This window comes from Scyliorhinus torazame, chromosome 12, assembly GCF_047496885.1.
Source record: "Scyliorhinus torazame isolate Kashiwa2021f chromosome 12, sScyTor2.1, whole genome shotgun sequence".
Taxonomy (NCBI): Eukaryota; Metazoa; Chordata; class Chondrichthyes; order Carcharhiniformes; family Scyliorhinidae; genus Scyliorhinus; species Scyliorhinus torazame.
Window position 1 is genome coordinate 31,606,923 of NC_092718.1, and position 24,764 is coordinate 31,631,686.

Genomic DNA, 24,764 nt, shown 5'->3' on the forward strand with positions numbered 1-24,764 from the left:
GGTCTTGTCCCCGCAAACACCAGGGAGTTGTAGGCATGGATGGCGTGTTGACCTGCCGTGGAGAGGAGGATGGCGATCTTTCTGGTGTCCGAAGCACTCTCCTTTTCATTGTCAGCACATGGTGGATGTCTGAGTGGCTTGCTATGAGCTCTGTGCCCTGAGCTGTCTCCTGCTGGAATCCTCAGGAAGTGTCGTGTTCCCTGTTTTGTACTGTGTATGCTCTTGCCTGTGATTGGCTATGGTGTTGTGTGTGTGTTCATTGGTCCGTTGATCTGTCCATCAGTATGTATGTGCTATGATGTTTACCTGAATATCATGACAATGGAGAGAGAGGGCACCTCATAGAGACACCCTGAAGAGCAATCGCATAACGTTAAAATTATAAAAGGGCACGGATTTGGCCTGACGGCCATGTCGGGTCGGGGTCCGTATGAAGGAGGTTCCCCTCCTTCCGCCTGGAGCCCACCATTGTTTTTTTTTATAAGTATTTTTATTAAGGTTTTGCAGAATTTTTCATAATAAAACAGTAGTAACAGTAATAACAAAACAAACTAGAGTGAATATTAACATAGTGCAAAAAGAGAACATACAATAAAAATTAAATAGACAGTACCCCACGCGACTCAGTCTTCCCACACCATCCCAATGAAGAACTCCCCCACCACCTACGGATTGCTGCTGCTGCTGACATTTATTTTCCCCGAGAAATTCGACGAACGGCTGCCACCTCCGAGAGAACCCCAGCGTAGACCCTCTTAAAGCAAACTTTATTTTCTCGAGGCTGAGAAACCCAGCCATGTCGTTAACCCAGGTCTCGGGGGCTTCGAGTCCCTCCACATTAATAAAATCCGTCTCCGGGCTACGAGGGAAGCAAAGGCCAAGACAACGGCCTCTTTCGCCCCCTGAACTCCCGGGTCTTCTGACACGCCAAAGATCGCTGTCTCTGGACACGGCACCACCCGTGTTAAGCACCTTGGACATTGCCCTCGCGTACCCTTGCCAGAATTCTCTAAGCTCCGGGCATGCCCAAAACATGTGGACATGGTTTGCAGGGCTGCCCTTGCACCTCATACAACTGTCTCCTACCCCAACAAACTTGCTCATTCTCGCTGCCGTCATGTGTGCCCGGTGGACCACCTTAAATTGAATTAGGCTGAGCCTGGCACATGATGAGGAGGAATTAACCCTGCCCAGGACCTCTGCCCACAGACCCGCTTCCAACTCCTCACCTAGCTCCTCCTCCCACTTGCCCTTGAGCTCCTCCACCGGGGTTTCCTCTGCCTCCTGTAATTCCTGGTAGATATCCGGCACCTTCCCCTCCCCCACCCAGGTATCGGAGACCACCCTGTCCTGTATCCTCAGTGGCGGCAGCGTCGGAAAGGCCACTACCTGTTTTTTCAGGAAGGCTCGTACTTGCAGATATTTAAACGTGTTTCCTGGCGGCAGATTAAATTTGTCCTCTAGCGCCTTCAAACTGGGAAAGCTTCCGTCTATGAACAGATCTCCCATCCTTCTGATGCCTGCCCTCTGCCAGCTCTGGAACCCACCATCCATCCTACCCGGGACACACCTGTGGTTGTTACATATCGGGATCCAGACCAACGCTGCCTCCACCTTCTTGTACCTCCACCACTGTCCCCAGATCCGCAGTGTCGCCACCACCACTGGACTTGTGGAGTAACGGGTCGGCGAGAACGGCAAAGGAGCTGTTATCAAAGCTCCCAGACTAGTACCTTGACATGACGCCGCGTCCAGCTGCTCCCACGCCGCCGCTCCCCCCCCCCCCCCCCCACCCCCCACCCCCACCCCCCATCGTCCACTTCCTAATCATAGCTATATTGGCCGCCCAGTAGTAGTTGCAAAAGTTCGGCAGCACAAAACCTATCAAAATCCCTCAGGATCCGCAGAACCTCCCCCATCCCCTCCACAGGGTCCGAAATGTACAGGAGCAAATCATGCGCGTATAGTGAAACCCAATTTCACCCCCCCACCCCCCCCGAACCAGTCTCTGCCAGTTCCTCGAGGCTCTCAGCGCCATAGCTAGCGGTTCTATAGCTAGTGCAAATAGTAAGGGGAGAGGGGACACCCCTGCCTCGTTCCCCGGTGAAGCTCTAAGTACCCCGACCTCAGCCAGTTTGTACATACACTTGCTACAGGCGCCTGGTACAGCAATTTCACCCAGCCAATAAAGTCCTCACCAAACCCGAACCTCCCCAGCGTTTCCCACAGGTACTCCCACTCCACCCGGTCAAAGGCTTTCTCTGCGTCCATCGCTGTTATCACCTCCACCTCCCCTCCCTCTGAGGGCATCATAATAATATTCAAAAGTCTCCGGACATTGATATTGAGTTGTCTGCCTTTAACCAACCCAGTCTGGTCTTCCTCTATCACCCCTGGGACACAATCCTCAATTCTTGCGGCCAGAACCTTAGCTAGCAATTTGGCATCCACGTTTAAAAGCGAAATCGGCCTGTATGACCCACAATGTTCCAGGTCCTTCCCTCGTTTAAGAATGAGTGAGATCAAGGCCTGTGACATTGTTGGGGGGAGAGTTCTGTCATGATATCCACATCAGCATATCATGGTGCAATCACACACACACTGATGGACAGGTAGTTGGACCAACCAGCACACACATAACATCGCAGCCAATCACCAGTGAGAGCACACGCACTATAAAACAGGGAATACCAAGTTCCTGCTCATTCTACCAGGAGATAGCTCAGAGAACAGAGCTCACAGCGTGCCATTCAGACATACACCATGTGCTGAGTGCCTCACTAAGATAGCGATAGGGCTGGGTCCACAGGTTAGCTGGTGAAGCACGAACCTAAGGAAGCAGTTAGTAGTTGCCGTTGTGGAAGACAATAAAACAGAGTTGTACCATCTGCAGCCGTGTTGGATCATTTGTGTATCGGAACACCCAACACGACAGGTTCCTTTCTCTCTAGCCTCATTGAAGGTCCTCATCAGTTGTGGGCTCAATATTTCCGAAAATTTCTTCTAGAATTCTACCTGGTAACCGTCCGGCCCCGGGGCTTTACCCAATTGCATGCCCTCTATACCTTTGATCTCCTCCAATTCAATCGGGGCCCCCAGCCCCTCCACCAGGTCCTCTTCCACCTATGGAAACCTCATCTGGTCCCAATATTTCCTCATCCCTTCCGCTCCCGTCGGGGGCTCCGACTCGTATAATTTACTATAAAACGCCTTAAAGACTCCTCCCCCGCCCCCCCGGATCCAAGACCACGTTACCCTCCTTATTCTTTACTCCCCCGATTTCCCTGGCCGCCTCCCTTTTTCGCAGTTGGTGTGCCAGCATTCTACTCGCTTTCTCCCCGTACTCATAGACTACCCACCTTGCCTTCCTCAGCTGTGCTACCGCTTTCCCTGTGGTCAGAAGTTCAAACTCTGCCTGCAGACTCTGCCACTCCCTCAGTAGCCCCGCCTCGGGGGGCCTCCGCGTATCTCCTGTCCACTCGGAGTATCTCCTCCACCAGTCTCTCCCTCTCCGCTCTTTTTCTCTTTTCCCTATGGGATCGAATTGTGATGAGCTCGCCTCTGCCAACTGCCTTCAGAGCCTCCCAGACCGTTGTCGCTGCTACCTCACCCGGCGCCCACCACTGTTAACGGGCCATGTTTTGGCCTCTATGTGCAGACTACTTGCTAACTGGAAAACCCCAGACGGAGTTTTAGGCCCCTTAAATAGCTTAACTGGCTTCCTGACCCAGCCATTAAAAAAAAAATCTAAGAGTCTTAAAAAATGTTTTTAGCTCTATCTGAACGCTGTCATTCAAATTTCACAATCTAAAAATTTAGATTACAAGTGAAGGAATCTAAGTGTTTTTCACTTCCTGGCTTGCTGTGCATGAATACTTGGACGTCCTTGGTTGCTTACCTGCTTGCTGACATCAACATTGTGGTGTGCCACAACTTCTCCTTAACTTGGCGCCAGATTTACACAGCCCCCAGGAAAGTGGGAAAGCATCCCATAGAGATTGCTCGATCCCTGTGGGAAGCTTTCATCGGGGTTGCCCTTGCTTAGCCATTGAGTGCAAAATCCAGTCCATTGTTTAAATCTGCACCGTTACTTTATTGATTGCAACGTGCCATTTGCACACCAACCAAGTATCAGTATGACAAATATTGTACTCTGTAATACTTTGTTCCTGTTTCCACAACAGTTCCCCTCAGTCGGTGTTTCCTCTGAATGATATTTATAACCGAGCAATGTGACGTCGGATTGTGAAGTCAGATTCCTGGAATGACCACATATCTATGCAGTCAGGCATTGAGAGGTTTTAGGACATCTATGCTTTATGAGCTGCAAATTAGGAAGCGAAGTGAGGTTGGACAGTGGCAAAAACCTAATACCTCCTTATAAACGCAACTGATGTGTTGGGTACTCTGCTACACAGACGAACCAACATGGTTGCGAATGGTACAACTCCGTTTTATTGCGGACATTTATTTACAGTGGTAAACTGGTTACTGAGGTTCGATCATAACCCCAGAATCTGTGGACCTATTGCTAATACTATCTTGTAGTGGCACTCAGCAAGCCACTCAGACATCCACCATGTGCTATGAGCTCTGTGCCCTGAGCTGTCTCCTGCTGGAATCCTCAGGAAGTGTCGTGTTCCCTGTTTTGTACTGTGTATGCTCTTGCCTGTGATTGGCTCTGGTGTTGTGTGTGTGTGTTGATTGGTCCGCTGATCTGTCCATCAGTATGTATGTGCTATGATGTTTACCTGAATATCATGACAGCAACCAGATGATTTTTCATTGAACATCTTACTATTACTTTCTGGTCAATGCAAAAGGCTAATAAGCATCTCTGTGATGGTTTTATCATCCACATCTTCAATCAGATGATGAGGAATCACTTCTGGTTTGTTTTAAAATGAAACCACAGGCATGTTAATGTAGAAAAACTATTTCTTTTAAACTTGGCTTTATATTACAATTTCATTGACAGCATATATCTCAGTTGGATGGACAGTTGATTTGTGATGCAGAGCGAGGCCAGCAGAGTGGGTTCAATTCCCGTACCGGCTGAGGTTATTCATGAATGTCCCATCTTCTCAACCTTGCCCCTCGCCTGAGGTGTGGTGATTCTCAGGTTAAATCACCACCAGTCAGCTCTCCCCCTTGATGCACGATCAATAACCTCAGAAACGAGATTGGAGACAATTGAAGGCTTTAATACGCTAGATGTTGCCCCCAGCAGCGCAGGTACAGAAGAAAGCTGCTGGGGCGGCACGGGCTCTTATACCCCACCTTGCAGGGCAGAGCTAACATACAAGCTTATCCAATGGGAACAAGTACATTCTCCACCAATGGTATTCCAGCATTACTAGGTACCGTAATCCTCCTAACACAGACTACCACACCCCTCAAAGGGGAAAGCAGCCTATGATCACCTGGAACTATGGCGACTTCACTTTACTTTATGTCTGAAAAATAAATGTAATTAATTGCAGCAATTATTATTAGCACTTTAAATCACCGGAGCAGATATTTATTTTGTCTTTGACTTATAGTCAAATCAAGTATGTTTTCAAAACCCATGTTCATCACATATTGCAAACTTCCCCTACAACTGCAGTTTCTGATTTAGGGCCTAATCCTTACAGCAGCATAAAATAAAATGTCTCTATGAATAATATTTATTTGTTTGCACCAATATTCTGCTATTAGAAGTTGATAGAAGCTAACTCAAACTTTAAAATAATTGGCAAATGAAGTTCAACAAGGGACATATGTGAGGTAGTACACTTTGGTAGAAAGAATATGGAGCTCACTTATTGATTGAAAGGTGCAAGTCGAGGCACAGTAGAGAAACAAAAGGTGCAAATACATTGATCACTAAAGATCATGCCAGAGGTTAGCACAGCTCTTCAAAAAAAGCAAACCAAGCATTCATTTTTTATTTCAAGAGGATAGAAGTGAAAAGTAGGGAATTTATGCTAAAGATGCATCAAAACCTGGTTAGACGCTTCCGGGTGCGGCTATGCAGAGCTAGGTCGCATATTCGGTAGCTCCCGCTTGGATCGGACTTTTGGGCTCTTTTACAGGGCCCCCACGGCATTTGTTTGACATTTCCCGGTGTGGGAAGAAGACTGCAACATTCCCCTGACAGTGTCCCCCAGGAATGTTATGTCTTTTGGCTACCAGACCCGGCAGAAACAGTAAAAGATTTGGCTGCAACAGGATAAACAGGGCCCTTTCCAGCATGCAGGCGGGGGAAGGGCAAGCTTAAAGCTGCAATCTGACTTGACTCTATCAAAGGTGAATTCTAGCAGCAGAGGGAACAACTGTGAAAGAATCTACCAAGGCCATTGAAGAGGCGGGGATGAGGCTTCTGGTGGCGGCCGTGGAGGAGTAGGTCGCGCATTCGGCAGCTCCCGTCTGGAACTGACTCTCAGACCTTTTTCAGGAGTTTCCATAGACTTTTTGGGGTAAACTGGTGAAGCAAACACTGCCAACTTCTATGAAACGGACCAGAAGTGTAACGGCCAAAGGAGCGGCACTGAAGCGAGGGAAAGAAAACAAAATGGCGGTGGCCAGGGACAAAGGGGAGCTGCAGGAGTTCATCAAGCGCTGCTTCGAGGAGCAGCGCGAGGAGATGCGCAAAGAGATGGTGCCTATGCTTTCGGCAATTGAAGGACTTAGCTTCGTGGGCCTTCTGCGTGATCCCAAGATCCAGGATGTACAGAAAAGAGTCAGTCAGAACGAGGACGAGCTCGTGGGCCTGGCGGTGAGAGTGGAGCAGAACGAGGCGCTACACAAGAGGTGGCAGGAAGACTCGAAGATCTGGAGAACACGTCGAGGAGAAAGAATCTGCGAATCCTGGGTCTCCCTGAGGGAGTGGAGGGGGCTGATGCTGGGGCATACGCGAGCACGATGCTCGAGATGATGATGGGCACGAAGGCCCCTTCGAGGCCGCTGGAGTTGGACAGGGCACATCGGGTGCTGGCGAAGAAGCCCCAGGCAAATGAGCCGCCAAGGGCGATGGTGGTGAGGTTCCACCGGTTCACGGACAGAGAGTGGGTCCTGAGATGGGCCAAGAAGGAGCGGAGCAGTAAGTGGGACAATGCAGAGATCCGAATATACCCGGACTGGAGCACAGAGGTTGCAAAGCGGAGAGCGGGTTTCAACCGGGCCAAAGCGGCGTTGTACCGGAAAGAAGTTAAACTCGGAATGCTGCAGCCAGCACGACTGTGGGTCACATACAAGGGCCAACACTACTACTTTGAAACGCCTGAAGAGGCGTGGACATTTGTACAAGCCGAAAAGTTGGACTCTAACTGAGGGTTTGTGAGGGTGGGGGGGATGTTTTGGGGTTTGATGTGTGATGGTTGTTGTATATAGGGGGTCAATCACGTGCAGGAAATGTTACATGGGCTGGGGGAGAGAGACAAGGCCGCGACAGGAGCTGCGCCAGAGGGGGGGCGGAGCGGGCTTTGGAAAGCGCGGGGTTTTTTCCTGCGCGCGGGAAGAAAGGCGAGAAGGGGAATGAAGGAATGCATATGGATTGGGAGACTCCCACGCGGGGAGGTCAATGGGACGGCGGGGGAAGCCGGGGTCAGCAGGCGTCAGCTGACTTACGGGAGTGACATGGGGGGAGCAAAAAAGCTAGACAGGGGTCTAGCGGGAGGAAGGGGGGGTGGGTGGGAAAGGGTTGCTGCTGCACTGGCCGAAAGGGAATGGGACACAGAAGAGGTGGTCGGGCCGGGGGTCCCTGCTCTGGGGGACTGGAGGGTGAGGGAGGCGTGGACACGGGACTGGCCCAGAAAAGGAGATGGCTAGTCGGCGGGGCATGGGGGGGGGGTGAGAGCCCCTCCAATCCGGCTGATAACGTGGAATGTGAGGGGCCTGAATGGGCCGGTGAAGAGGGCTCGAGTGTTCACGCACTTAAAGGGACTGAAGGCGGACGTGGCCATGCTCCAAGAGACACATCTGAAGGTGGCAGACCAGGTCAGGTTAGGAAAGGGATGGGTAGGACAGGTATTCCACTCGGGACTGAACGCGAAGAATAGAGGGGTGGCAATATTGGTGGGAAAGCATGTGTCATTTGAGGCCAAGACTATTGTAGCGGACAATGGAGGGCGATATGTAATGGTGAGCGGTAGGCTGCAAGGGACGTGGGTGGTGTTGGTAAACATATACGCCCCGAACTGGGATGATGCAGGATTCATGAAGCGCATGTTGGGGCGCATTCCGGACCTGGAGATAGGAGGCCTGATAATGGGAGGGGACTTCAATACAGTGTTGGATCCAGCACTGGACCACTCCAGATCAAGGACTGGAAAGAGGCCGGCGGCGGCCACAGTACTTAGGGGGTTTATGGATCAGATGGGGGGAGTGGACCCATGGCGGTTTGCAAGGCCGCAGGCCAGGGAATTTTCTTTTTTCTCCCATGTACACAAAGCCTACTCCCGGATAGATTTCTTTGTTCAGGGTAGGGCGCTCATCCCGAGGGTGGAGGGGGCGGAGTATTCGGCTATAGCCGTTTCGGACCATGCCCCGCACTGGGTGGAACTGGAGCTGGGAGAGGAGAGGGACCAACGCCCGTTGTGGCGGCTGGATGTGGGACTGCTGGCGGACGAGGTGGTGTGTGGGAAGGTGAGGGGGTGTATCGAAAGGTACTTGGAGGCCAACGACAACGGGGAGGTGCGGGTGGGGGTGGTATGGGAGGTGTCGAAGGCGGTGATCAGGGGAGAGCTAATTTCCATTAGGGCTCATAGGGAGAAGACAGAGGGTATGGAAAGGGAGAGGTTAGTGGGAGAGATTTTGAGAGTGGACAGGAGATACGCAGAGGCCCCAGAGGAAAGATTACTTGGGGAAAGATGACGGCTCCAGACGGAGTTTGACCTGTTGACCACAGGGAAGGTGGAGGCACAGTGGAGGAAAGCGCAGGGGGCGAGTATGGGGAAAAGGCTAGTCGGATGCTGGCACACCAGCTCTGTAAGAGGATGGCAGCGAGGGAAATAGGGGGAGTCAAAGATGGAAGGGGAGCCACGGTTCGGAGTGCGACGAAAATAAACAAGGTATTCAAGGCCTTTTATGAAGAGCTGTACAGATCCCAGCCCCCAGCGGGGGAAGAGGGGATGAGACGATTCCTAGATCAGCTGAGATTCCCGAGGATGGAGGAGCAAGAGGTGGCTGGTTTGGGGGCACCAATTGGGTTGGAGGAGCTGAGCAAGGGTTTGGGGAGCATGCAGGCGGGGAAGGCCCCGGGACCGGACGGATTCCCGGTGGAGTTCTACAGGAAGTACGCAGACCTGTTGGCCCCGCTACTGGTGAGGACCTTAAATGAGGCAAGAGAGGAGGGGACCCTGCCCCCGACAATGTCGGAAGCGACAATTTCTTTGATCCTAAAGAGGGACAAGGACCCACTGCAATGTGGATCGTACAGGCCGATTTCGCTCATCAATGTGGATGCAAAGTTGCTGGCAAAAGTGCTGGCCACGAGGATCGAGGACTGTGTCCCGGGGGTAATCCACGAGGACCAGACGGGATTTGTAAAGGGCAGGCAACTAAACACCAATGTGCGTCGGCTCTTAAAGGTGATAATGATGCCATCGGAGGAGGGAGAGGTGGAGATAGTGGCAGCTATGGACGCGGAGAAGGCCTTTGACCGAGTAGAGTGGGAGTACATCTGGGAGGAGCTGCGTAGGTTTGGGTTCGGGGTAGGGTTTATCAATTGGGTTAAGCTCCTTTACAGAGCCCCGATGGCGAGTGTAGTGACGAACCGGCGGAGGTCGGAGTACTTTTGACTGTACTGAGGGACGAGGCAGGGGTGCCCCCGTCCCCCCTGTTGTTCGCATTGGCGATCGAACCATTGGCCATGTCATTGAGGGAGTCTAATAAATGGAGGGGGGTGGTCCAAGGGGGAGAAGAGCATCGGGTGTCGCTATATGCGGATGACCTGTTGCTGTACGTGGCGGATCCAATGAAGGGGATGGTGGAGGTCATGCAGACTCTAAGGGAGTTTGGGAAGTTTTCGGGCTATAAGCTCAATGTAGGGAAGAGTGAGCTCTTGTATTACAGGCGGGGGACCAAGAAAGAGTGATAGGGGACCTACCGCTGAGGAGGGCGGAGGGGAGCTTTCGGTATCTGGGGATCCAGATAGCCAGGAGTTGGGGGACCCTACATAAACTGAATCTGACGAGGTTGGTGGAGCAAATGGAGGAGGATTTCAAAAGATGGGACATGTTACCGCTCTCGCTGGTGGGTAGAGTGCAGTCGGTCAAAATGGTGGTCCTTCCGAGGTTTCTGTTTGTGTTTCAGTGCCTTCCCATCGTGATCACTAAGGCCTTTTTTAAGAGTAGGCAGGAGTATTATGGGGTTTGTGTGGGCGAATAAGACCCCGAGAGTAAGGAGAGGATTCCTGGAACGCAGTAGGGACCGAGGAGGGTTGGCGCTGCCAAACCTGGGGCGCTACTACTGGGCAGCAAATGTGGTGATGATCTGCAAGTGGGTTATGGAGGGAGAGGGGGCAGCATGGAAGAGGATGGAGATGGCGTCCTGTAAAGGAACGAGCCTGGGGGCGTTGGTGACGGCACCGCTGCCGCTCTCGCCGACAAAGTATACCACGAGCCCTGTGGTGGCGGCAACGCTAAGGATCTGGGGCCAGTGGAGACGGGGGTGCAATGGGAGCATCGGTGTGGTCCCCGATCAGGGGTAACCACCGGTTTGTCCCGGGGAAGATGGACGGGGGGTTCCAGAGCTGGCATCGGGCGGGGATTGGAAGAATGGGGGACCTGTTCATCGACGGGACGTTTGCGAGCCTAGGGGCACTGGAGGAGAAGTTCGAGTTACCCCCGGGAAATGCCTTTAGATTTTCTGCAGGTGAGGGCTTTTGTGAGGCGACAGGTGAGGGAATTCCCGTTGCTCCCGGCACAAGAAGTTCAAGATAGGGTGATCTCGGGTGTAGGGGTCGGGGAGGGCAAGGTGTCGGAAATACACCAGGAGTTGAAAGAAGAGGGGGAAGCGCTGGTAGAAGAGTTGAAGGGTAAATGGGAGGAGGAGCTGGGGGAGGAGATCGAGGAAGGTCTGTGGGCTGATGCCCTAGGTAGGAGGTTAATTCCTCCTCCTCGTGTGCCAGGCTCAGCCTGATACAATTTAAGGTGGTCCACAGAGCGCACTTGACGGGGGCGAGGCTGAGTAGGTTCTTTAGGGTAGAGGACAGATGTGGAAGGTGCTCAGGGAGCCCGGCGAACCATGTCCATATGTTTTGGTCATGTCCGGCACTGTGGAGGGGTTCTGGAGAGGAGTGGCGGGAGCAATATCTCAGGTGGTGAAAGTCCAGGTCAAGCCAAGCTGGGGGCTAGCAATATTTGGAGTAGTGGACGAACCGGGAGTGCAGGAGGCGAAAGAGGCCGGCATTCTGGCCTTTGCGTCCCTAGTAGCCCGGCGAAGGATCTTGCTAATGTGGAAGGAGGCGAAGCCCCCCAGCCTGGAGGCCTGGATAAATGATATGGCTGGGTTCATAAAGTTGGAGAGGATTAAGTTCGCCTTGAGAGGGTCTGCGCAGGGGTTCTACAGGCGGTGGCAACCGTTCCTAGACTATCTCGCGGAGCGTTAGAGGAAGGTCGGTCAGCAGCAGCAGCAGCCTTGTGGGGGGGGGGTGGGGGGGACGTCCTGGGAGGGGGGGGAGGGATGGGGAAAGGGGGGACTGCCTGGGAGGGTGGATGAGCAAGAGATAACATGAAGGGTTGGGGAAACTGGCACGTACGGGTGAGGGCCAGTGTACAAAGCTGTGTAAATATATCATTTTGCCATGTATATATCTTGCTCTGCGCGATTTCTCGTTTTTTTTTTTGTTGTTGTTACGAGGGGGGGGGGGTTATTGTTTGTAAGGGAGAAAAATTGTGTTAAAAAACTTTAATATACATTTATTTTTTTTAATTAAAAAAAACCTGGTTAGACACTGAGTAGGGTTGTGGTCATCAAATTATAAAATGGATACAGAGGCACTGAAGAAGGTGCAGAGAATATTTACAAGGTTGGCACCAAAAATATGTGGCCATGCATATTTTGAAGAGGATCTGGGATTTTGCTGGCCCTGGGATGGGCTGGCCTCATCTCTCTGACAAGTCCAGCTCCTCAGAGACCAGGGCGCCTTTTATAAAGGGTGCGCTGATATCAGAATGCTGCTGCAGCCCCCACCCCACCTCTGCATTGATAATAAGTCCACCCACCTCCCACCCAACAAGCTCTCCTACACTTGCACTTTCTAGGAGGCTCTTTCGAACAAAGAGTCGGCCCCTTTTTAAAAAACTGTGGTAAGAAAAACAGCTGCTCCTCAGAGTTATCAGACCTCTGTAGAGCAAGATAAATAAGCAACAGCAACCCTTCCTTTGAAACTGCCTGGACCTGTCAATCAAGGGCATTTAAAAGGCAATGGTCCATGAACTTGAATGTAAACAAAGACCATAAGCCCATAAGACATAGGGGCAGAATTAGGCCACTTGGCCCATCGCGTCTGCTCCGCCATTCAATCATGGCTGAAGATGTTCAAAGCTTTTAGGCTTCTAGGAATGCATACATACTTGAAAAAGTGCAGTGAAAAAAAACACTTCAAAAGGTTTCCACCACCTTAAAGGGAATAATTTTGCCTTTATCTCACAGATCTTTGAACTTGACATGCTAACAGACAGTTTAAAAGGTATAAGGCTGCAGATGGGAAGACTTTCAGTCTCTTCTCAGAGATATTTAATTTTAAGATGCTGACAGACAGTTTAAAGGGTTGAAAGGCTACAGATGGGAAGACCAGCCAAACGACCACAATCCCAGGATAGACCCCCAACCGAAGCACCACCAGACCAGCACAAGCCTCCCACTGACCCTCACCCCCCATGAAAGACCCCCCTCGGCACTCTGGAGGCAATAGTAGGGGCGGATTCTTATCCCCTTTCCAACCCTCGGAATGCAAGCTGCCAGCATTTATCAGGACTTGCACCAATTTACACCAGTGGGACACCCGGCTGGGGGGTGGGGGGGGGGGGGGAGCTGGTGCATCCCAGGAGGGAGGTGAATTGGGCACCTGCCTGTAAATGAGATTCAAATTAGTGCTAATGACCTATTTGAATGTTCCTGCCGAATATCATTGTGGCCATCGGGAACATTGAAAGGGGCCAGCGGGAGATTCGCAAAAGGTTTCACGACCAGTGTAAAACACGTCTTTTCCCGATGCCCAATTCACCGGGCCATCGGTTTTCCCGCCGCTGGCTGGTGGCCCATAAGTGTCCTGGCCAGAGGTCATAGAAGAGGTCTCCGCTTGTGGGAGAGAGTATAACGAGAGGCCATCGATATAAAATTTAATCATTTCCGTGTGATATACCCAAAGGCAAGACTTGGCACAAGAGTTTGCTGAACTATTTTCTTGACAACTTTTGTCAGTGGTGGTTTGCTATTGCCCCCCACTGTCAAGGACAGGTGCCAAATGTACCCCAGCTTGAATGGGAATCAATCCTGCATATTTAGGATTATTTTTAACTCTATGCTCGCCACCTAACCAACAAAGCCAATAGTATTGATGCACTTAGAATCATAGAATTTACAGTGCAGAAGGAGGCCATTCAGCCCATCGAGTCTGCTCCGGCCTTTGGAAGGAGCACCCTACTTAATCCCACGCATCCACAATATCCCGGTAACCCAGCAACCCCACCTAACCTTTTGGACTCTAAGGGTCAATTTAGCATGACCAATCCACCTAACCTGCACATCTTTGTGACTGTGGGAGGAAACCAAAGTACCTGGAGGAAACCCACGCAGTCGCGGGGAGAAAGTGCAAACTCCACACAGACAGTCTCCCGAGGTCGGAATTGAACCCGGGTCCCTGGAGCTGTGAGGCAGCAATGCTAACCACTGTGCCACCGTGCCGCCCCCTTAAAGGGAAACTAGACAAATATATGAAGGAGAATGGAATAGATAGGTATGATGGTAGATATGGATGAGAAAAGCTGAGAGTCGGTTTGAATGGAGCATTATACACCAGCATGGATTGGTTGGAGTGAATGACTATCTCTCTGCTGTATAATACAATCCTATGTATGAAATTACAGTGTATTATACCATCTTCCATCATGGCTTCAACCATTTTAATGCAAATTAAATTGTAAACGTTCCGATCCTAATAAATCTACAACTCTATGGATTGTGTATCTCTACTGAAGAGACTCACAAAGTGGGTGTTCAGATCCAGAGTACTAACCATCTCCAACTTTCCAAGGTGGGATATCAATTACAACACGTAATCAGTAGCAAAGGCTTATTACTTGACTACAAAATAACCATTCTCAGAAAACAGCATCAAGACGACTCGTGGATAGGCATATTCTTGGCTTGTCGGCCAATATCCTAGAGGGTAACACCAGGGTGTTTTACATTAATTGTGCTCGCCATGAAAATTAAAATAGTTTTGCTGAATCTTCAATGGACTTTGCAATTTGTTTTACAAAATGCTTACCTCTGAGGAAAACACGTTTGCAGAACAATCCTCCGATGTTTAGCTTGATTGACCATGATAAGATTACCTACATGAGTCGACCAGTCAAGGTTTGGTTCCAGTGACTGGACTATCGAAGGCAAGGCTATTGAAGGCATTTAGACCACCAATCCCCAGGGATATCCTTATCGTCAACTGTGACGGATGTTGAGCCCTCCAGTGCAGCCTACGCGTCTTGATTTCAGCTTTCACCATTATAAATGACCGAAACATTTCAACGCATACGCTGACTTGCCTGAATACCAGCCAAGAATTCCTCAACCAATGCTCCAGGTTTTTCAGTTTTCAGACCAGCACCGCAAGCTGCCAACAAGCGATGGAAGCAGCCCTGAGTGACAGACACTGAAATGAAAATAATAGTTAACCGTGGGTGGCACGGTAGCACAGTGGTTAGCACTATGACTTCACAGCGCCAGGGTCCCAGGTTCGATTCCTGGCTTGGGTCACTGTCTGTGCGGAGTCTGCACGTTCTCCCCGTGACTGCGTGGGTTTCCTCCGGGTGTTCCGGTTTCCTCCCACAACCCACAAATCCCGAAAGACGTGCTGTTAGGTAATTTGGACATTCTGAATTCACCCTCAGTGTACCCGAACAGGCGCCGGAGTGTGACGACGAGGAGCTTTTCACAGTAACTTTATTGCAGTGTTAATGTAAGCCTACTTGTGACAATATAAAGATTATTATTAGTTCGCAAAGGACGAAAATACAATAGGTGGGATTCTTTCAGCCCACGCAGGTCGGAGAATCGGCAGGCCGGGTGCGAATTGCGCGATGCCACACCGACGCTGGTCAACCGATTCTCCGGTGAGCAGTCGGCGCGGCACTGGTCGGGCGCCCATCTATGCGGCCCCCCCCCCAGTGATTCTCCATCCAGGATGGGCCGAGTGGCTGCCCAGAAAAGCACGAGTCCCACCAGCGCCATTCACATCTGGTCTTACCTGGCAACCTGGCAGGACCTCAGCATCCATCCTGTTGGGGGCGGCCTGGTGGGGGTGGGGGGTGGGGGGGGGGGGCCTCCACTGTGGCCTGGCCTGTGATCGGGGCCTACTGATTGGCAGGCCGGCCTCTCATGGTGGGGGCCTCTTTTGCTCCGCGCCGGTCCTTGTAGCCCTACGCCATGTTGCGTTGGGGCCGGCGCGGAGAAGGAGGCTACCACACATGCACGCATTTACGCTGGTCGCATTGCACATGCGCGCATTCGTGCCGGTCACAGCGCGCATGCCCAGACCCGCGGCGCCCATTTGACGCCGGTATCGGCAGCTGGAGCGGCGTGGGTCGCTCCGGTGCCGTGCTGGCCTCCCCTCGTGCAGAAGATCGCTACACTTAGCAGTCCGATGACGCCGCCGTTAAACTCTCCAGTTCTTACGAACGGCGTCAACACTGTGCCTTCAGATGGGAGAATCCCGCCCAATGAACATAAACACCATTTCCTATCAGCACGGGGAATCATTCCTTTAACATTGACAAAATTAACTTTGATACGATATTGGGGTGAATTGGCGTTCACTTCTTAAGAATGGATATTAAAAAAAAAGAGATTTAGAAATAGTCAAACTTATTTGGTTGTCATAAACCTGGTAAGCAACAGAGAGATATCAAACAAAAGTAGACAGTGTGGAAAAGATGTTGGGGGTGGGGGAAGCAGCAAGCAGGAACTGCAAGGCAGAAGCAGCAGATGGCAGCTAACTATGTGGCTCAATGGTATTACTTATGAGTGTCGCTGTCACCGGGTTTGTTTTGCCCTTGCCAATCGAGGTAATTTGAATGCTTCACGATTGGAGATAACGCATCTTCTCCACATACAGCGGACGCAACAACAAACTGTAAGAGGATTCTCCATGTAACAGATGAATCTGCCTCGTTCTCATAACGCAAAGAAATGGACTGTCCAAAGTGTAAATGGAAGCAAATAGCATGGTATCCATCTGATCCAGGAGTGCAAGAAAATTGGAGTGTTTAAAACCGGGTTATTACTCCCTCCATTAAAGAAAATCAATAGAGAGAACAACGGCATGTGAGGTTTCAGCAAACGTGACTTATATGAAATCTTGTAGAAAAATGATCCGTGTCTTTTACCAAAATGAAGCCACTTTTTATTGTGACACAACCACATACGACCCAAAGGTCCGCAAGTTTCTCCACCGCAGGCACCGTCACACTGATATTCTTGCAGATACAAACCATTTCTGTGCATCAGGTCACACATTTAAAAATTAAGTCGCTGAATGAAAGCAGTGTGATTACGCCATGTTTTCTAGCACACAGGACTGGTACAACATCAGATGATTTTGGGTTTAAACACATAGCGCGTTGCCGATTTGTGGCACTGGGGAAAACTGCGAGGGCGGCACGGTGGTACAGTGGTTAGCACTGCTGCCTCACAGCTCCAATTCCGGCCTCGGGTGACTGTCTGTGTGGAGTTTGCGCTTTCTCCCCGTGTCCGCGTGAGTTTCCTCCGGGTGCTCCAGTTTCCTACCACAGTCCAAAGATGTGATGTTAGGTGGATTGGGCATGCTAAATTGCCCCTAATTGTCTAAAAGGTTATGTGGGGTTACTGTGTTACAGGGATTGGGGATGGTGTGGGCTTATGTATGGTGCTCTTTCCAAGGGCTGGTACAGACTTGATGGGCCAAATGGCCTCCTTCTGCACTGTCGGGATTCTATTCTATGTGCAAGGAGAGATGAGCTAATTCCTTACAGAATATGTGGACAATGTACCAGCCGGGGTTGTTTTTGCACGATCTCTGATGTCTGGAGCGGGATTCTCTCAGCCCGGGGCCGGGCCGGAGAATCCCCGCGACCGGCGCAAATCACGCCACGTCGCCCCGACGCTGGCACGCGGTTCTCTGCAGCGCGGCGAATCGGCGCCATTGGCGTCAGCGTGGTTGGCACGGCGCTGGTCGCGGGCCGCTCTACGCAGCCGGCCCGCCGATTCTCGGGCTGGGATGGGCCGAGCGGCCGTCGTGGAAACGCAGAGTCCTGCCGGCGCTGTCCACACCTGCTCTCAGCCGGTGGGAACTGAGAGTTGAAGGGTCGGGTGGCGGCCTGTGGGGGGGGGGGGGTCCGACCCCGGGGGGGGGCCTCCGATGTGGCAGGCGGGCCTCTCTGTCTCCCGGCCTCCTTTCTTCCGTGCCAGCCACTATACCCCTGCGCCATGTTGGGTCGGGGCCGGCGCAGACAAGGGAGACACCGCGCATGCGCAAAAATCGCGCCGGTGGGACTGCGCGTGCACGGGTTTGCGCCGGACCCACTGCGCATGCGCGCATCCCCCGGCGCCCATTCCACGGCCGGATCAGCAGCTGGAGCGGCGTGAACCGCTCCAGCGCCGTGCTGGCCCCCTGTAGGGGCCAGAATTGCTGATCCTGGGGCCGTGTTCACGCCGTCGAGAAACGCAACGGCGTTTCCAACGGCGTCAACACTTAGCCTCAGGATCAGAGAATCCCGCCCCTGCTTACAGCGGCACTATTAGAGATCCAATAAGAATGGATCTCAACTAGAATTGTGGAATCCGGTACTAAACCACGCCCTGGTGAGGTCTCCCAGACACAACCGTTAGGTCCCAGGTGCCGGGAGGATCCTGCGAACGCATATTTAAATGAGCCATTAATATGCAGATATGGATCACGCCCAGTGAGCGTGAGATCCAGATGGCGCTGTCTCTCAGGATTTTGTTAAATCTCATGAGGCGTTTCACGCATCGCAAATCTCATGAGAGGCCTCTCACGAGATTCAACGGCTTCGTCCCGCACCACGTCGAGAATGGCGAGGCCACTGAATCGTGCCCGAGATTAATTTTTCTACGCGTTTGACATTGCGCTCATGGTGACTTGCCTCTGATTCGCTCGCCCAGGAAAGCATAATCTCTGCAATCAGCGGGACGCTCCTTTTAAACGCCTCCCCAGTACTTGTTCCAAGTCCAGTCGGGGGCCATGACTGTCAGGAAGACAGGAGGGATCCCTTGCCAAACCTCTAATGGTGTCGAGCAGAGGCGTGCCATCGTGTATCCGTGACTGGTCAGACAGCCAGCAAAAAAAAATCACCAACCCCGCCTGGGGGGCTGTGGCCGCGATAGTGAGTGCCAGCTCACTCCGTATGAGGACACGGCTACAGAGCTGAAAGAAAATGAATGGCCTTCTTCGTGTAGCCAGGGTAAGTCTACCGGCTCATGCCTCCCGCTGCAGCCCTTAACACAGCCCTAACACCTCAATGGCGATCCCTCTCCCAGCCACTTCATGGGGTCCCAACACTTATTGGCAGGAGCACTGCCAAGGTGTCCAGTTGGAAGTGCCAAGATACCCAGGTGGCATCTTACCCGTGCTGGCGATCAGGCTTGGGTGGGGGGTGCCCTGCCCGCCCTGCCCGCCCTGCCCTTATGAGGTGCAGTACGGCAGGCTTGAGGACCCCCTAATTGGTATGATCTTGGCACAGGGCGGTCTAGAAGCCAAGGTGGGGAAATTGGGGATTCATTTTAAAATGATGCCCAATTGGGGATTCATTTTAAAGTGGTGCCCAATCCCTTCCTGCACTGGCGAGCTGAGCTTGTTAGTGCAGGAAACAAGCCTAAGTGTGGCCTCGGCAGGGCGATCCTCACCAAGGCCCAAAAATGAAGCAGAGTCCCATTTGATGGCGAGATCATCCTTGGTGTTACAAGCGCCGGGAAACACTTCGCTCAACGCCCAAAACGGTACTCTGTTTCAGTTTCATTAAATCGCGGCCTTCATTTGTTAATTAATGTAGCACAAGTAATCAGCATTATGAAAAGAAGTGACTTCAATGCAGTGTGCCTCATTGAGACACAGTCCAAAATGCAAAGAAATTAAATTTCCATAATTTTAACACTGTCGAGATTTTAAAAAACTTCTAAAAGTGAACAGTTGTGTTTATCATTATCGGCTGATTGCTTCCCTTTCAGATGTGTGATTTAAATGCCATGATTGAATAGCGGAGCAGACTCGATGGGCTGAGTGGCCTAATTCTGCTCCTATATCTTATGGTCTTATGTCTTTATGGTGATTTAATCCCACAGTTCAAGCTGCAGTGGCTTTGTCCTCATCATAGACTCATAGAATTTACAGTGCAGAAGGCGGCCATTCGGTCCATCGAATCTGCACCGGCCCTTACAAAGAGCACCCTACTCAAGCTCACGTATCTACCCTATCCTCATAACCAGCAACCCCCACTTAACCTTTTTGGACACTAAGGGCAATTTAGCATGGCCAATCCACCTAACCTGCACATCTTTGGACTGTGGGAGGAAACCGGAGCACCCGAAGGAAACCCACACAGACATGGGAAGAACGTGCAGACTGTTAGCAGAATATGAAGGGATGTCAGTAAACTAAGATGTTCAGGTTATTGGAGCTTAAACCCTTACTGTGGAAATGGTCGCTAAAAGCTTGATGCCGTAGGCATGAGTGAAGATGAAATAACTCCTTGTCAAAGCACTTTGGTCGTTGCTACTGCTCTTGAATCTCTTTGCACACAATATAAAGAGTTGCTGATAATTGTGAAGAGATTAGTGCAGCCAGCAATCTCTCTTTCATGTTTGAAAAAAAAATACCGGCATTGGAACTGGATACCAAAGAAGCTCTTTCTTCTGCCCTTTTTAAGTGGATGAAATGGAATAATTTTCATAACCAGTATCAGCTTCAAACATTCAAATGTCTAGATATGGAGCAGGCGCCTCTCCACTTTTACAGTACATCTTATCTCAGTTTGACATTTTTATTTCCAATGCCAGCCACCCTCACTGAGATAAGCAATTTAATGTCAACTTGTCCTGACTCCTGGGGAGCTGAGTGATGGAGCCATCCCGACTAGGAAAGAGATTGAAATGAGCCAAAGTTATATCTTGGGAATTCTTACAACCAGGCAGAAAAGAGGAATTTGAAATCAGATTCAATCCACATTCTAGAGCGAAAAATAAAACAGTGCATTAACTGCCATCTTGTTACAATCGCCGACATATAATTCATAAGGCCATTTTAATTGTAATGGGCAGAATCATTGAATATAATTGCTAAAACCAGAGAAAAAACCCTAGAATCCTAATTGACAACAGATATATACAATCGTTATAAAACAGTAGCCCTAACTGTAATTTTTCTTGTACTTGTACTAACTGGAACTAGGCACCAACATACTGGGACATAGGTTCCATAAAATTTGATAGCAGAGACAAGAAAAAAATCAATTGGCACAGGTTCCAAATTAAATACTCACATTACCACTAGACCATAACATATATAATTACACTCCTAAAATTTGTTTCTCTTCCCCAGTAAAATTAGATGTATTAATTACGGTTTAGAAGACTTCAAGAGATTTACACCAGGGCAAGAAATACAGAAGGCAAATGACTTGCTGCCTCTGCATGCTGTGACTACTAAATATTAAACAAATTATGTGAATCGGATGTAGAACTAAAAATGCAATAACATAAGATTACCCGCATTGACGTATTGCAAAAGGACATGTCAATTTTATTTCATTATGTCGTGCAACGTCCAAGCCATCACTTCCCTTTGATTGTGGGTTAGAAATATGATTGATGGAATCATTTATAGATTATCCAAAATGCGTTCTTTCATCTCCCCTAGCCTAATATATGCATTTTCGCTAAGATGAGAAAAATGAAGAATGATGATCGATAATATTCATGGTGCAGCATTCCATTAATAAAACTGTGATTTACTAACATAATACGAACAGACAGTGGAAAAGGTTAATATGAAAGTTGTACATTATTTGGCATTGAAATGAATATCAATGAATATTTAAACAGAGGTGATTAATGTTATAGCCACTGTAATCCAATGATTAACAAATCTTCTCTTTGCATGGAGAGACATCAGTTACGTTTTAGTGTGCAACAACCAGACCTTCAGTTTATGCGTGCATTAAATTTGTTTGTCAATAATCTTGTTGACGCAAAAAACAGCAATTACTTTCTCCTTACTGAAAGGTTCCCTGCCAACCAAAGGTACTATAAACCATTCTCACGCAACAGGTTCCTACATTCTGCCTATCGTATTCTTCCTTTCGTGCAACCTGCCTCCTCTTCTAATCACCGGATAGCAATGAAGACTCATGTGGAGAAAGTGTCAGGGAGGAGCGTCAGGTTGGGCCATTGCTGATCCACGGGTTGGGCCATTGCTGATCCATGGCTACTGAACTAACAGCAGGAAGAAAATGAACAATTTCTGCTGAAGTGCCTGGAGACTCCATCTGAGCTCACTCCACTGCAGGCACTTATAACAGGTTTAGGAATGACAGAAATGGCTGGACGATTACAACTTTACTGATATAAACAAAGCTATACTGCCACAAGCCTGCATATTGAAACACACCACTTCCCAGAATTAAATCATTAATACTTCGCATGCGTAACTTTGGTCTGCATCTTTTCTTCTGTAATTCTAAAATGCCAATAATCCTCAGACAATTTGTAACCAGACAGCCAAGAGTCTGCCATTCCAACCAGATGGTCATACGTTTGCCAACCTGTTTCTCATTGTTGGGAGTGAATCTCATCAGCTCTTGGCCAGATAGCTGAATGCATTGGCTCCTCTGACTGCGGCAACCTCTTAGTCACAGAAGGTTCCACAACAGCAAACTGGCTTTTGTATGGAGGCAATTGAGATGCAAGCAGGCGGGAGCCGACATAAAGGGAAACAAGAGTGAGGTGGGGCGGATGGCTGGAGGAGAATCAATCAATAAATCACAGTGACAGCTCCTTGGTGTCCCTGAAGAATTTCTTCTAAAACAGGGGAATCTAAGGCAGTGATTTATTCAAGGGCTGCCCTTAAACACATCACAACGTGGTTATTATTGGGATTTTAATTTAGGATTGCTTATTTCGGTCACTTTCTCCATTTGCCTTTGATTTCTACAGGGCAGATTATATTATAAATTAATGATCATGATAACTTGAGACTAAATGAGGACAGAACTGAGACCTGGTGGTAACACAAAACATTGGCTGAACTCATTTATAATTAAATGGTGTGAAGTGCATGTTCACCATTACCAATGCGAAAAGATTCTCTGTAAAATGAACCATTAAAGGAAAAATTAGGAGGGAGGTTGGAGCTGTTCCTTGACACCAGTGATACTCGTATATTGGCTTAAATTAGCCTTTTGAAACGAGCATGGCATTGGGCTGTATTTTCTGGCCCCCACCCTTGTGACGTTTTCCGGTAGCCACAGGGCTTACCATTACAGGGCTGCCGATGGGAGCTTCTCACCCTGCCGATGTCTACGGCGTTTTTCATGGCTCGCCTTCTCACCGCCGGGGAATCCACTGCGGATGTCACCTTCTGCGGGTCCGGAGGATTCAACCGGCAGGAGCAGGAGAATCCTGCCCATGGTTAAGCAGCCATGTACAATACATTCCTGTTGCAAACCTGCTCCCCGCTATTTCCTCTCTCTGACTAGTTTTAAAACGCATTTACCCAACTTGATGGATTGTCATCGATAATGCTGTGCAGTAAAGTTGCAACAGAAGTGATGTGTTGGGTGTTCTGGATCACATACAGGTCACCAACACTTGAAATAGTGCAACACTATTTTATTGAATCCTTAACTGTTTAAACATACTTGGACTGTGGATGAATACGATACTAGCTTTAACTAAAGACCTCTGCCTTGTCCTAACCAGTCGATGCACTCAGCACATGGTGAATGTCTGTGTTGCAGGCTGTGAGCTCTGTCCTCCTAGCTAGCTGCAACTCGAATGAGCGGGAAATCTTATGCTCCCTGTCTTTATAGTGCATGTGCTCTCACTGGTGATTGGCTGCGGTGTTGTGTATGTTGATTGGTCCCACTGTGTGTCCATCAGTGTGTATCTGCACCATGATATACTGGTGTATATTATGACATCCCCCCCTTTTATAAAAAATGTACCTGCGTGGCAATAAATAGTGTATAGTGAATGTTCCTGACTGCGTGTGTGCAAAATATTTACAGGACTATGCACATAAAAACTAAGCTATTTACATGGGAAGGTGCCTGGTGCAGAAAAAAACAGTGTGTCACAAGAATAACGAGATGAACACTATATACAAACCACTTGAACGATTAACCGGAAGAACAGAACAAATCAGAAAGTCCATAAGTCCACAAAGTTCACAAATTAAGTCTCTGAGGTGGGCGACGATTTTCTGGTTGACCGTCAGGGTGGCACACCACTCATCGTCTGGATCGATGCTGTATACCGACAGCGGCTGGTGTCTTTGCTTCGGGGACAGCCTGTTTTTCGTTATGACACCGACTCGAAAAGGCGCCTTCGGGTCCTTGGTGTCACTGCTGTGTGGGAGGTCCGCATCGGACTCGGTGACCATGGGTTGAATTGCCTGAACATTACTGCGAGGCTGACTGAAGTGATGGGAGTTGGCAGGCTGAGCTGCTCGACAGCAGGCAGCATAGTGGCCAAGTCTTCCACATCGTAGACATTGTTGAGATTTTGCGGGGCATTGCTGCTTTAAATGGGCGGAGCCACAGTTGCCGCACGTCGTGATGTCAGCACGTTCGCTGCGCCACCGCGCATGCGCGGTGCGGTCGTGCGTGGTGCGCGCCTGCGCATTACGTTCCTCAACGTCGCCGTCCCCTCGTTTGGTGCGTACAAGCGCGCGAAATGGCCGCCCTCATCCAGGCTGAGGCCGTGGAGGTGTTCAATCACTTGGACCCGTTCCACCTCATGGGGACCTTGCCACGCCGTTTCAGCCGCTTGTATATGGGAATACCGACTCATGGCGTTTTCATGTAAAATACAGGTCTCGATGGCGGTTGCTAGGGTGAGTTGCTTTACTTTGAGGAGCTGCTGACGTAGGGGGTCCGACTGAACACTGAAAACGATCTGGTCGTGTATCATGGAGTCGGAGGTGGGCCCGTAGCTGCAAGATTGCGCAAGGATGCAGAGGTGCGTGAGAAAGGATTGGAAAGGTTCATCCTTACCCTGAAAACGCTGCTGGAACACACAGCGTTCAAAACTTTCATTCACCTCTACGCTGCAGTGAGTGTCAAACTTGAGGAGGACCGTCTTGAACTTCGTCTTATCTTCATCATCTGCGAAGGTGAGAGAGTTGAAAATGTGGATGGCATGGTCCCCGGCCGTGGAGAGGAGAAGAGCAATCTTTCTGGTGTCCGAGGCGCCCTCCCCATCCATGGCTTCGAGGAAGAGCTGGAAGCGCTGTTTGAAAATCTTCCAGTTGGCCCCGAGGTTGCCGGCGATGCGGAGCGGCTGGGGCG